This window comes from Fringilla coelebs (assembly GCF_963513975.1).
Source record: "Fringilla coelebs genome assembly, chromosome: 8".
Taxonomy (NCBI): domain Eukaryota; kingdom Metazoa; phylum Chordata; class Aves; order Passeriformes; family Fringillidae; genus Fringilla; species Fringilla coelebs.
The window spans coordinates 15,575,359-15,588,297 of NC_140066.1; the positions used below are offsets into that span (position 1 = coordinate 15,575,359).

Here is a 12,939-nt window from a genome sequence, read left to right on the forward strand (position 1 = left end):
GCCTTCCTAGATTTATATTTATGATTAGTTGTATACTCTATCCTTCACTCTCCACCTTAAAACATTGCAGTCTGCTAGCTAGCCATAAAAAAAAAAAAAAAAGAAAAGAAAAAGAAAGAAAAAAAGAGAAAGCGATCAGGTTCCACTTCAGAAATAGCTGTGTTTCAGCAAGTAGTGGAGCTCATATCACTTTATGAAGTGTTAGGCTATTTGAGGTGAAAGATGCCATATTATTTATGCTACAGTAATGCTTAGAAGTTTTCTTATGAACCTGCCCCCCACCCCTTCACTCCCTGTATCTCAGTGGGTTTATATTTTGAGACCTGAATCTGGCACTGGTTAGTTCTTGCTTTTACAATTGGTGGAGCTCCTGAGTTTGAGTAAGAGGCTGTTTAAAGGCAGAGCAGCTGGGAAACAATGTAAGCCACTCTAAGAAATTATTCCAGGTATCTCTACAGGCTTTTCCTTTTGGCTGTTCATCAGAGCTTTTTTCCTCCGTGTAAATACATTTCCTTGAGAGGGCATTCAAATGTTGTTCCTCTTACGTACTAAAAATCATCCAGGAAACGCTGCAGAAAATGCTTCTAAAGAAGAAGGTGGGTTACCAGCTAAGGCTGGTGCAGGAAAATATTTGACAAAGTCCAATGTATCCCAAATTTGTCTGGCAGTTAAAAATTACAAAACTTGGGATTTTCTTTCTCAAAAATAAAAGGTTATTAACATTGCAACATCACATTCTGTGGCATTTGTTTTTGTGAGGTGGACTGAAGTGAAAACTGAAGACACACAGGAATGGCAAGGGAGGTGTTGACAGGCATCAGGCTTTCATCTTTGTGTCTCTGGGCCACCACAAGAGCGCTCAATAGCTACTGTCATCTGATGGATCAGTGCTGCCTGGAAACTATGTGAAGCACATCTGGCTTTTGGTTCCCAGTGGACAAGCATTTGCAGCACAAAGCCAGCTCCAAAGCCAGCTGGGGATGGCAGTTTGTATTCCTAGTACCAAACTCAGGAATGCAGAGGCATGAATACTCCTCACTATGTGAGCTGGCTACTCAAAACCAGCACAGCAGCAAGGGAAAACATTCCTTGCCATTTCCAGTATTGTCTACAAGGCTAATTTCTGCCTTCAGGACAGACAACTCAGCACCTTTCATAATACTCTTAGGTGATACCTACATCTGCTCTGTGGGCCAGACTACAGGAGTCTGGGCACAAAGCAGAGTATTTGGCACTGAGAATCTGACCATCATACCAAGGATGTCTCAGGGGATTTTACTTTGGACTAACCATGTAGATTGGACATCCCTGAGCAGCAGTAGAGCAGTATGGGAGCACTTCTTTGCTTTAGTTCCCTGCATAAGGAAACCTCCTCATGAGCTCTAGGGCTGCTCTACAAAGGCAACAAAACTTCAGTAAGCAGGAATAGCCAAATTAAAAGTGCTTCACACCCAAATCAAAATGTAATATGAATGTTTCCGTTACCAATTAAATCTCATAAAGTGATTCAAGCTTACAGAACTAGTCAGGGAAAACCCCCCAGTGTATCTGTCTGTAGAGATGCCCCCAGCCTCAAGCAAAAACACATTTTCTTATCCTTTCCCCTCTCAGAAGCAGGAACCAACCAGCCATTTTCAGGCTGGAGCAAAGGGCAGAGCTCAGGAGTCAGTGGGGGTACTAAAACGGGGGCACATTAAACACATTTCACAGGATACAAACTTACCGCACTTTTAAAACACTGACTGGTACAACTGGAAATCTGGAGCTTACTCTGACGGTAAAAATACTGTAGACACAGCAAAGTTACACACAGAATGCAATTTCTCAGGTTGCGATGTCTCGCGCGGGGTTTTTCTCCCGAAGGCACGCTCCGCATCCCATCTCGCATCCCATCCCATCCTGCATCCCATCCGTGCTCGCGGCTCCGGCTGCCGCCGCCAGATGGCGCGGTCGGCCCGGCGCGCCCCCGGCCGGTCGGGAGTGTCCCGGGAGGGTGCCGGCGGGGCCGCGCCGGGCGGCGGGCGCTGCCACCCAGCCCCGAGCCCCGGACGCGCCTTGGCCGCTCTGTTCCGAATTCGGGTCAAACCCTGGGGGAACCGGGGCAGACGATGCGGGGCCTGTGCTCGGGAACGCGCTCGCCCTGTCTCGCCGCGGGCGGCCCGCGCCGCCTGGCAGGCTAGCGCACAGCAGGGACGGAGCCGGCTGCCGCGCGCACGGTCTAAGGCCAGCCGTCCCCTCACGGCTCTCAGCTGGGCTGAGCAGCAGCTGCCCCGCAAGTAGCAGCCCTGGCACCCCCCGCTGGCGGGGCAGCCCTCAGGCTCCGTGTCCCGGCAGCGGCCGCGCCCCCGGCCGGTCAGAGCCGCTGGCACCGCCTGAGCCCTGGCGTCCTCCACAGCTCGGCCCCGCTGCTGCCTTACCCCGGCTGCTGCTGCAGGTCCAAACAGGGTAGCGGAGTACGGGTTACAATTAGCGGAATTAAAAATAGGCTTTGAATAAACTGAGCACCCGGAGAGGCTAGCAATTTGTTGTGCAGGTGGCACGTTAGGAGGAAAGTGAGTGGTATTATTCAAACAAAGGTAATCCAAGACATCGCAGCGCGGGAGCTTCGATACCAGGCAAGTACCTTTAAGCTTGTTTACAAACCAAGCCCGGTGCGGGCAGTGCCTGCACCGAGCCGTGCAAGCCCCCAGAGCCAGCTCCGCCAGCAGCGAGCCCCCGGCAGGGCCAGGCCACAACCTGGGCCCTTGTACTCAGCAACTCCAGCATTTGGGAAATTCAAGTTTGCTTTCCAGCTGGGCTTACAGGCTGAGGATCTCTCGCTGAAAAAGAGGATACAAAAAAAAAAAAAAAAACCAAGCCCATTTTATTTAAATACCAATCTGGCTTGTATTTAAATTTCTTACAGATCTATTTTTAAGATAATAGCCATGAAACACTGGTTGTGGGCTTCCTTCCTCTCAGCTGATGTTCACAAGTCGATCCTGGGAAAGGAAAGACTGTCCAGCCACTTACACTGGAGAAAATGTGAAACAGACTATGAATAAAATGCTGTGCAGTTCAAAAACAAAACCTGGGAGAAACAAAATGAAAGAGTAAGAAGTTTGGGGGGGAGGGGTGTCTTTTTTTTATTTAATACTAACTTTATAGTTTGGGGTATTTATGGATTATTTATAACTAGGATCGAATTTTCAGACAGAAATAGGATTTTTAATATCAGCAGTTTTCCTCAGAAAATTTTTATTGAGGAAACATGCTTGTATGGCCGTGGAAGTGATGATTGGAGTAAAAGAGTACAGAAGGAGAAGACTGGGTTAAATTAATTCCTCCTAAATACCTACCAGAAGACTTGCTGTCTGTATGGGGAGCTGGAGACAGAAATGTACCCGGGTAAAAAGGATAGTGTGGCTATTTATAGTGCTGCCTTCAACACCATAGGAATTCAAAGGAAAACTCTAACTCGGCACACAGTCCTCTCATCATCTTCTTCTGTCAAGATTAAATGGGGCCTGAGATAATTTCCCCTACAAGTCCTTTCTAGGAAGGATCTATGCAACAAGGAACTGCCATGGTACAAATCACTCCAGAGGCCAAGTCCTCCTCACCCAGCCAAATGTCACCACTTCCCTTTTGGTAGTTGGAGGAAGAGGAGAAAAAGACCCTTAGAAGCCTCAGCACTTAAGCAGGAAAGACCAAAACATTTTGCCTGTTCTGCATCCTTTCTCCCTGTACAGTCCCCTGCCCTTCTTACACCAGGTGCTCTGGGGAACTTGCAAACAAAAGGGCAAATGTAGCTCCAGCACAATCCCAGTGCCAGGCAGCAAAGAGAGGAATAGGACCACAGTCCTGTTCCTCTCTTAGCAGTCATGGTCATTCATGGTGTCACTTGAGATGAGGTCCTTACCTTGTGTGCCCCTCTTGCCTCTGCAGAACGATCTGTCTCTGGGAAGGAATGAGCTCCAGTAGGTGTGTGGGGCACCTATCTATCAGTAGAAATTAGCTGCAATGTTGAGAGTACAAATGAAAGCAGCTTTGGAAAGGGTATTAGCAGAAACCTGACTGCCACTCTAAAAATAAGATACACTCCTGGAGTTCTTAGCTCCACTCTTCTTTTAGCATCATGGTTCCTCAGATCTTTCCTTCTCATCTTCCACCTTACAGTTTCTTTTTAATAAGAGCTGCTTTTTCATTCTTCACAAAGCACTACGTACTCTGTCTCAATGCTCCTCTTTTGTAATTCTGTTACCAAGCTGTCTGCTAGATGGGGAGCAGAAGGTGCAGGACTTGGTGCTGCCTTTGAGGTACAGGTAATTATTATGTGCATCTGTTATTGTGGTTGCTGCCTCAACAGGTGGAAAACATGCTGTTCTCTGATAGATTTGCAGCACTCCATGCTCCTGCCTTGTCTTTTCTCTAAAGCCAGTCGTGTGGTGTTCCTAAAATAATAAACACAGCCTCACTGCTGCCACAAAAACCCCTGGTAAATATATTTTTATGGGAATGAAGTATTAAAGGATTTGAACACTTTCTCACTGAAAGCAAAATATGAGCAGTAAGGTTGGGTAAAGATTCAAAGGCTGGTTTGCTTCCTTTCCCTGGGGCACATCAAGGCTGTACTGTTTGCACTTCAGAGATGGATAGTGGGGAATTACTTAACCTGAAATGATGGAAACAATTCAGACTAGAATAATATAGCGTAAGAGTTTCTCATATTACATCTATTCCCCATACTGCTGGCTATACTCTGCCTTCAGATTCACGTGCACAACTCTCATTGGAATCTGGAGGAACTGTATTTGAAGCCAAAATGCATTTCATTGTCTTTCTGAAGTCTCTCTGCAGCTTAGTGGCTAAATTCTGAGCTCAAGAGCTGGGAACAAAGCTTGTCTAAACATTTCCCAGTGTCTGTCTCTGCGAGATTCCCATCTGTTGTGTTTTATTTTGAATTTCATCTTCCTACTTTCCTAAAAACACAAAGCAGAAACACACATTTCCTCTGCCCTGGAGTACAGGAGTCACCTAATTTCCCAGCAGGTTCTCTCAACAATATACAGTGGATTCAAGTTTATCTAAAAATGCTACAAGCCCTTTGTGGAGAAGAAGGGGAGGCAACCAGAAATGTGGGCCAAGTTTCTGAGTGTTGTGAAAAGCCCCTGCCCCCCGGAGAGACTCCATTTCCTGTTTCCTCTCTCCCAAAAATGTCACCTGGACTTGGGTTTTGTTAACAGAAATATACATTGCTCAAGTCCAGGCTCTAGGTCTTTGGTTTGTGCTTCCTGCTGACACTGCAGAGACTACAAGAGCCATGAAAGCTGAGTCTGACTTTGGGGATTCACATTTGCAATAGCAGAACAAATTAAATGGAGAGCATGTTAAGTGAGTTGGGAGATTGTTGTTGACCAACAAATCTTCATTAAGTTCCCACACCAAGCTATGCTGCACCTCTAATGAGAGCATCATTGTTTCTCCTTCTATGTTTCAACTATTTTGCCACCAGGTTTGAGAGAAATTCAGACTTACTTGAGGTTTAATTAGAAATAGAAAACAATATTAATCCATCTTGCTCCATACACACACCCAGTTTGGAGCAGTTAGTGCATCTTTCCAATAGGCCAAGTTTCATTCTGTTCCCCACCTGTTACTTACTGCCTTGATTTTTGCTAGTTCTTTTATTTACTGCCAGTGACTCATGGAGACTTTGTTCACTGGTTTATGGTGACTTTCTGGATCACTGGTTTGCATCACCATTGGTGGTTTGCATCACCAGATGTTTCAGCTCAGGAGTTGCCAGCATGAACCCCCAGAGTTCATGACTTGCACCTCCCAAAAGCTAAACCTGTGCCCAGAATAACAAGCTTTCACAGGATTAGAGCAAAGTCCTGTTCTGATGATTTTTGTGACTGAAGGGAGGCTACCACAGCTGGGCCTCTGAGAGCCTTCCCTGCAGACCATTAGAGAAATATGACTCCATAGGTATAACTCTGATTCCAAGTTACTCTGCTGTATGGCTTTAAAAACACTCTGTCCAGTTTAGGACGGAGAAGTTTAAGGGAAAAGTACAAAGTAAACATGAGGAAGTACTCAGCAGTCCTGAGAATGACACAGCCTAAGCAGAGCAGGATCCTCTGCTCCAGACTGTCTTTGCCATGAGGGAAGAAACAATTACTGTCTCTTTTAAGTATAACATAAGAAACAAAATGTACAGGCAAATATAGCATAAGTGGGGAAGTTACCCTTCAGTATTATCTTTTGACAGATACCCTTAATGGTGGCCAGTCTGCTTGTTGGCTGTGGAGCTTGGCATACCCCATACCACGTTGTCCTCCAAGTCAGATAACACTCAAAAATTTAGATGGCCCTTGACCTTTTCCATACCGAAAAGAACACATCAGTTATTTGGATCTATGCAGTAGCACCCCAGCCCACAAACTTATGGGTTTCCAGCGCTTGGCGCTTGGGCACTGCAGCCTCCCCTTCACAAAGGTTCCTGTTGTGTCCCCGGTTGCACTGAAGAGTGCAGCCACAACAGCTGCCTTCTAATAGTATTTTTCTTTTTTTTTTTGCATTAGAAGTTATCTGTTTGCTATGGTGTGGAAGAAAATATGTTCTGTTTTTGTAGTGGGTGATCTATGACATTTGGGGACGTATTTTTAACTGCTGGTTTGTTTTAGAAAAATGGTAAGAGTTAACCTGGAGGACAAATTATCAGAAATATCTATAATCCCAAGAGCTAACACAATTGCTGGGAAATTCTAGACCTCAAATCAGCTCTGCTACAGAATATGATGAATTTCTATTTTCTTCCCCTCCACAGACTTAGTAGCAAGATTTTACAATAAGAAGAAAGCAATTTGCTTAGCTGACTTGGGATTTCATCTCCTTTCCCCTGCATCTCTTAGACTATACACACATAAGCAAGCAAGTTTCAGCTGTGTTCAGTCTCACTCTGACCTCTGTGCTAACTTGATTTACTGGTTTTAGTTCTCAAATAGTGTATTACGTTATAACTCAAAGGATCTGATTAGAACTAGCCAGTATTTTAATGATTTATGAGGGGCATCTGCAACTGCCTGGGTAGCATACACATTGTGTCACTGCTGTAGGAGGAATTTGCATTGATCATACCAGCATGCTCCAAGACAAGAGCATGTCAAATCCCTATTGGCCTGAGTTCACAAACTTGATCTGACAGGTGGCCAGGCTTGCACTGGGACTGACCATAGTTCTCATGGTGGGAATAAAACAAACCAGCTGGATTGCTTCTAGCCATTGCATTATGAGCAGATTTCCATTCCTTTCTGTTGTTCTGTCCTGCAGTGCTTAAGAAGGTGTTTATCCTTCCCAGTTTTGTAGCCAGAAACCTGGGCCACAGGAACTTGCAATCAGCTCTGTCTGTGGTTTATCCTTCTGCCAGAAGACACTGGTGTGAAATACAGGCTACTGGAACTAACCTTCCAGACCTCTCCACATCTTGCCATGGCTATCAAATTGCTAGCAAGTCTTAGATCAGAGAGGCTAGGGTGTGAGAAAGATAAAGAAACAATTAGACAGCACAGTTGCTTTAAAGCCATAATGTCCCTGGATTTAATAAGAGATTATACCATTTTTAAAAAATAACTGTAATAAAAAGACTTTGCAAGCACAGAAAGAAGGGTATCAGGAGCACAGTGCTAAAAGAGTTTCTTGTCCTTGTTTTGATGTTATGTATTCTTAATTTTCTTTGGAGTATTGAAGTCAATATCTGGCCAAAGCATTCCTAAAATCCTTGTCCCGAGCATGGAAGTCCAGCCTTGATGGTTACTCACCTGCTATTGTAAGCTGCCTTTTGCTCTCTAGTGGTGAGTAAAGGCTTTTGACCCACATTAAACCCGAGAGCAACTCTTCACTCAGATCCAGCTATCACTACCAGTGTTTGGCAGCACTCTGCCCTTCAGCTGCCTCCAGCTCAGACTTGGGGAGAGATATACAAAAATCATCAAGCTTAACTTCACCATCTGCACCTGTGCAGTGGGAACAGCCCTGTTCCTCACAGGATCACTGTTACAACATGTATGAAAGGCATTCCAGTGCCCAAGAAACACCAGGGAATCTTGGCTGTCTGCCTCCTGCTGTTTCCCATCTTATTTCCTAGCAGGTTACTCAACCCTCCCACTATGCCAGTGTAGGGGATAAGTGTCTGCTCTCTCTTCTAAGCTGGGTAGCATAGAGCTGTCTTTGTGGTGCTGTAGAGACCACAGGACAAGAACAAAGAGCAATGAAACTTCTAATGCCCTCAAACAGGAGACACAAAGGAAAAAAAAAAAAAAGAAAAAGCAGCAATATATTGTTTTTAAGATAGAAGAACATACCAGAGCTAGTCACAGGGGAGAAAGGCTTTGCATTGTGCCATCCTTTTGGTTAGATCCTTGGGGCAGAAACCATTCATTTGTAATGGGATTCTTTGAATTCTGAAGCCTGATGTTTTCAGTTCTGGGCTGGAGGACACTGCTATATTAGTTATTGTTAACAGCAGCCTCATTCACCTTCAGATGTGGGCTGCTAAACTCTCTTGGGCCACAGGATGATGACCTAAGAGACTGCATTCCAACTGGGGTTTTGTGCAAGGCACAGCACAGGGAATCCTTGGCCTCTAAACCTTGCCAAAGCAAGAAAGAAACATGACTTCAGGTCATTTAGAAAGTGACCTGGGAAAATTAGATGAGGCTAGATTAAGAATATGCAACATGGAGTAAATCTGAAGAATGAAACTATAGCTGAGAGACTGAAAACAATACCCAAGTGACACTTAGTCCTTCTTTGAGCAAGCTTGATGCAGCACGCTCAGCAACCCACCTGGCTTTCTCACATTGTGTTCAGTTGGACGTGTGCTGTCCAAATCAACACCCCTTACACAGCAGACTGTATACAAAACAGTGTAGGACTTGGGCTCTGTGGTAGTTGCAGTTTCAGCCCAAACAGCCATGGAAATGAAGCAGAGCTTGCGCTACAGCGGGAACAGGCTCTGTCTCCCACACAGTGACAGTGTGAGGCTGAAGAGCATCACAAAGGTGAGCCTCCAGACCACCAGGTCTGCATCAGAGAACAGATTCAGCACATTTTGGGCCATCTGTGAATAAATCCAAGCTTGTATGTCTCCCCAGGGTCATGCTGTACTAACATCATCCAGTAAGGAGAGCAACACACGCTCCCTGCAAGTGCAGGCAGCAAATACTGGTAAAGCATTGCTACAAGCCACAAGAAAGCAGCTAGGATTTATGTAGTTCAGGAAGGGTGAGGACTTTGGAGTAGTTGTACCAAAAAACCAGTGTCAGCCAGACAACCCAGCTGGTTCTGACTGGCAGCTCCAAGAGAAAAAGTGGCACATGTTGCTCCTTATTTAGAGCAACCTGCATCAACTTGCCAGCCTGTCTTTCAGAAATGCTTCATCCTTCAACTTTTCAGTAAGCTTCTGAGGGTGCTTTTAGGAGGAAAAATGGAGTTTACCAATTCAGAGAATACCAGTTTTCACCCCCAACATCTTATTGCTGGAGGCAAGAGAGATACAGTGATGTAACGATTCTTGAGCCCAGAAGAAGAGCCAGCCTTAACACAGAACAACTAAATTTTAGGTAAGCTTGTCTTCAAGTGTAAGCATAGTGATATCAAGAGTGTTTCATAGCATGTCTAAAAACTGTTTAGTGTGCTAAATGCTATAGATTGGGATTTTTGTTTTCTTCAGAAGTAGTGAAAAATGTCAAGTTATGAATGGAGGAAGTAGTTAGAGACTGTCAGAACTGACAGTGAAGTCTGATGGCTGAAGTCCATTCTAGGAGAGGACACCAGCAAAAATTTGAGTAGGAGCAGTAGGCTGGCTGGGAGCTATAGAGACTCTCAAATGTGGGCATGGTGCTGCATTCATAAATAGCGTGGAGATGTGGGAGGTGCATTTTGGACCAGCTGCTGTCTTTGGGTCATATGAAGTGTGTCTGCTGGTCTACCAGATCAGGTTGGGTTAACGGGTATAAGGATGCAGTTGGCAGCTGAGAGTAGAGGTACCAATGGGCTCCAAAGGGCCTAGTTTTGCAGCTGAGCTGTGCTCACAGCCAAAAGTCACATCTTTGCTGGGCCTAGGTCTGGAAGGGAACCAACTTTGCTTTACTTTCTCTTGCTTGCCAATAGCCAAGTTCAGGTCCTTAGAGCTCTACAGTGCTCTTGCTCCAGCTGATGACTTCATGAACACCTAGTGCTGGGAGGAACACAGCTCCCTGTACAGCCTTAAACTCTCTGTTTCCCTGAGTATGCAATGACATCATTGCCACCTGAGGGCCCAAACTCTGGTCTTGGCAGGTAAAAGCTTTTGGGTCACCTTACATTGGGGTTCTTGCTCTCAATGCATATTTATGTAGTGATTGCTGGATGGCTGTAATTAAATGACTGTAAAGCACTACCTAAAATGCACCAGTAATAAATTCTTAATAGCTGATGCTATAACATGCAGTTACACAAAAGACTATATCGTAACATGCAGATTGTTAACAGTGTCTGGGCCTGTTTAATGCTCAGCTTTAAATAGTTACAATGCACACTATTAAAGAGCCTGTAAAATTTGTAACTAGTAAATAAAAAGTCCAATTCAGAAATAAAATATACCCAAGCTTCAGTGGTGAAGAAGCCACAGAAGAGCTTGGGGTGGATAAACTACCTCTTATCTCTGCAGTCCTTGTGGTGGTGCTACCTATCGGCCATGGTTTCTGTAAAGCATACTACATGTACATTCTTCTGCCTGCCAGAGATTCTGTCCATGCCTCTGTCCTGACTCATAAACATGGTTAGGATCCCACTTACATTACAAATATGTGACCAGGTACAGCAACCCATGGTTTTGCATTTTGTGAGGAAAGGATGGGTCAGGGAAAGTTAATTTTGCTGCTCAAATTTTTCACTTCTCTTATCCACTCAAAGCTGCTGTGAAGGCAATAGCTATATAGAGTTGGTTTCCCATGGCTAAAGAATAAAATAAACATACCTTCAAGACCCAGAAGGGTTAGCAAAATCAGCAGGTGGCCAGGTTTTGCACACTTGGTACAACATTGCTGCACAGCGCAGGATGGCTGGATCTGTCTAGCCACTGTCAGGAACTGCACACATGGTTGGTAAATACAAATGTACTAACCAGCTGATGACAAGAGAATATTTTATACTACAGTCACAAAAAAAAACCTCCAAGGCCACCCTGCCTTGGGGCCTGCATGCTAATGTACATCCTGAAACAGTCAAGACTATTAGGTTTGAGAACTACAGCCTGGCCCATAGACGTGCTATGAAAAAAATAGACATTTTTGAGACTTCTGAGGCCTGGCAATCCATAACATCAGTGGAAACAGTGGTAAATTCAACATATTTGAGAACCAGGATGGGTTGATTAAATTCTTCCTTACGTTTGAGTTGTGCTTTGTATCAAAAATGTAGCTGCTGATTTCCCTGGGTGGCACACAGAGAAAATTTTACTTTGACAGTGGGGAAGCATCATAATTCCTCTAAAGTTAGAACAGAAAATGTTCACCAATGCAATACGGAGAGGAAAAAAAAATCAAATGTTTTTGCCTTGTGCTGCTCAAAGCTGTCCTGTACAGAAGTTTAGTCTGCTCCTCGACATAGGCCTTGTGTGAGCTGTGGAGAGCAAGTCCATCTAATGGATTTTGCCACATCCCACCAAGTGGGTGCATTGCCCTAAATGCATAGCTGGGTTACACTTATGGGTCTGGAAGCCTCCACTAAATTTGGAAGTGCTGTTCAGATCACATCCTCCAGCTGCTGAAGAGATTTTGTTACAAACAGTTGGCTACTCAAATATCTTGTGCCTCCCTAGACACTGCCTCTGTCTCAGCTTTCAAGTCCAGCCAGCCCTACCTCAGTCATTGCTGTTTGATTCATACCATCTATATCTCGTAGTGCTCCTAGCAATTGATAAATTATGACTCCAGTGAGACTATTGGGTTAAACGCTAAGGAAGAAAGAATGATGACAGTAATACTTGTCATTTGTGTGGCAGTATAGCAACACAAAACCTCTCTCAAACATAGGTTAGCTCGGAGGAACCTTTCCAGGGGATAGGCTTTCTGAGAAATGTTTATGGCTTTTGAATACATGATAGGCATGAACTTGACATGACCCACTTGGCCAAGCCCTGAGCTTCAGCCTAGTCTTTTACCACCACAAATCAGTGTGTTCGAAGTATAGCCAGACTGGAATGGCGAGGTTATAGCACATAGCAGCTTGAGAAAACACAAGATGGAGGCTACTTTGTTCTCAGGATTCAAATACTCGGAAATATTTTTACTAATGTCATAAAGGAAATGGCTAAGTTCTGCCCATACAGAAAAGCCAACATAGGCCCTGGGATGATTAAAATATTTGACACTTGATTGAAATAAGCACATTAACATCCTTCTAGTATACACAGATCCCTCCTTTATCTTGGCATTGGAAAATGCAAATTAAAGCAGAGGTTGTAAAGGCTTTCTACTAAATATCCTAGACACGAGTGCTTTTTCCTCCTGACTTACCACAGCATCATGCTGCAGGATTTTCTGCTGTTTCATCTCAGCCTTCATACCATCCTCTCAACTTGATCTTGTATCAAGGTAATGTTAAATTGTCAAATTACAATGATTTTTCATTTTGTTATTTAATTAAATATGAAATTGGAGAAATTGGATAAAAGGTGGCATATGTTTCCAAGGACTGAGACACCTGTAAAGGAACCGAAAGTGTCAAAAGGCTCTCTCCCCGGTGTGGCACTGAATAGCACCAGTTCTGTTACAGATGAAGCTGTAGTCATTGAATTAACTGAAACCCAACCAAAGGTGTATGCAGTCCGTAGGGGCATTCCCTGCTGGGCAGACAGGAATCCTAGTCATGAAGGAGATGTTATGTGGGACCTCTCGCAGGACCACTTTCCTT

The 12,939-nt window shown here is 44.5% G+C and overlaps 1 protein-coding gene across 1 annotated transcript in view; it reads left to right on the forward strand.

The window, feature by feature from the left end:
* Positions 1–2,018: 2,018 nt before the first annotated feature.
* Positions 2,019–12,939, forward strand: part of DUSP29 (dual specificity phosphatase 29) — a 62,528-nt gene continuing 51,607 nt past the window's right edge. Inside the window, exon 1 of the mRNA XM_084210835.1 lies at positions 2,019–2,615. The gene's annotated coding sequence lies outside the window, so the exon portion shown is untranslated. The remainder of the gene's footprint in view (positions 2,616–12,939) is intronic.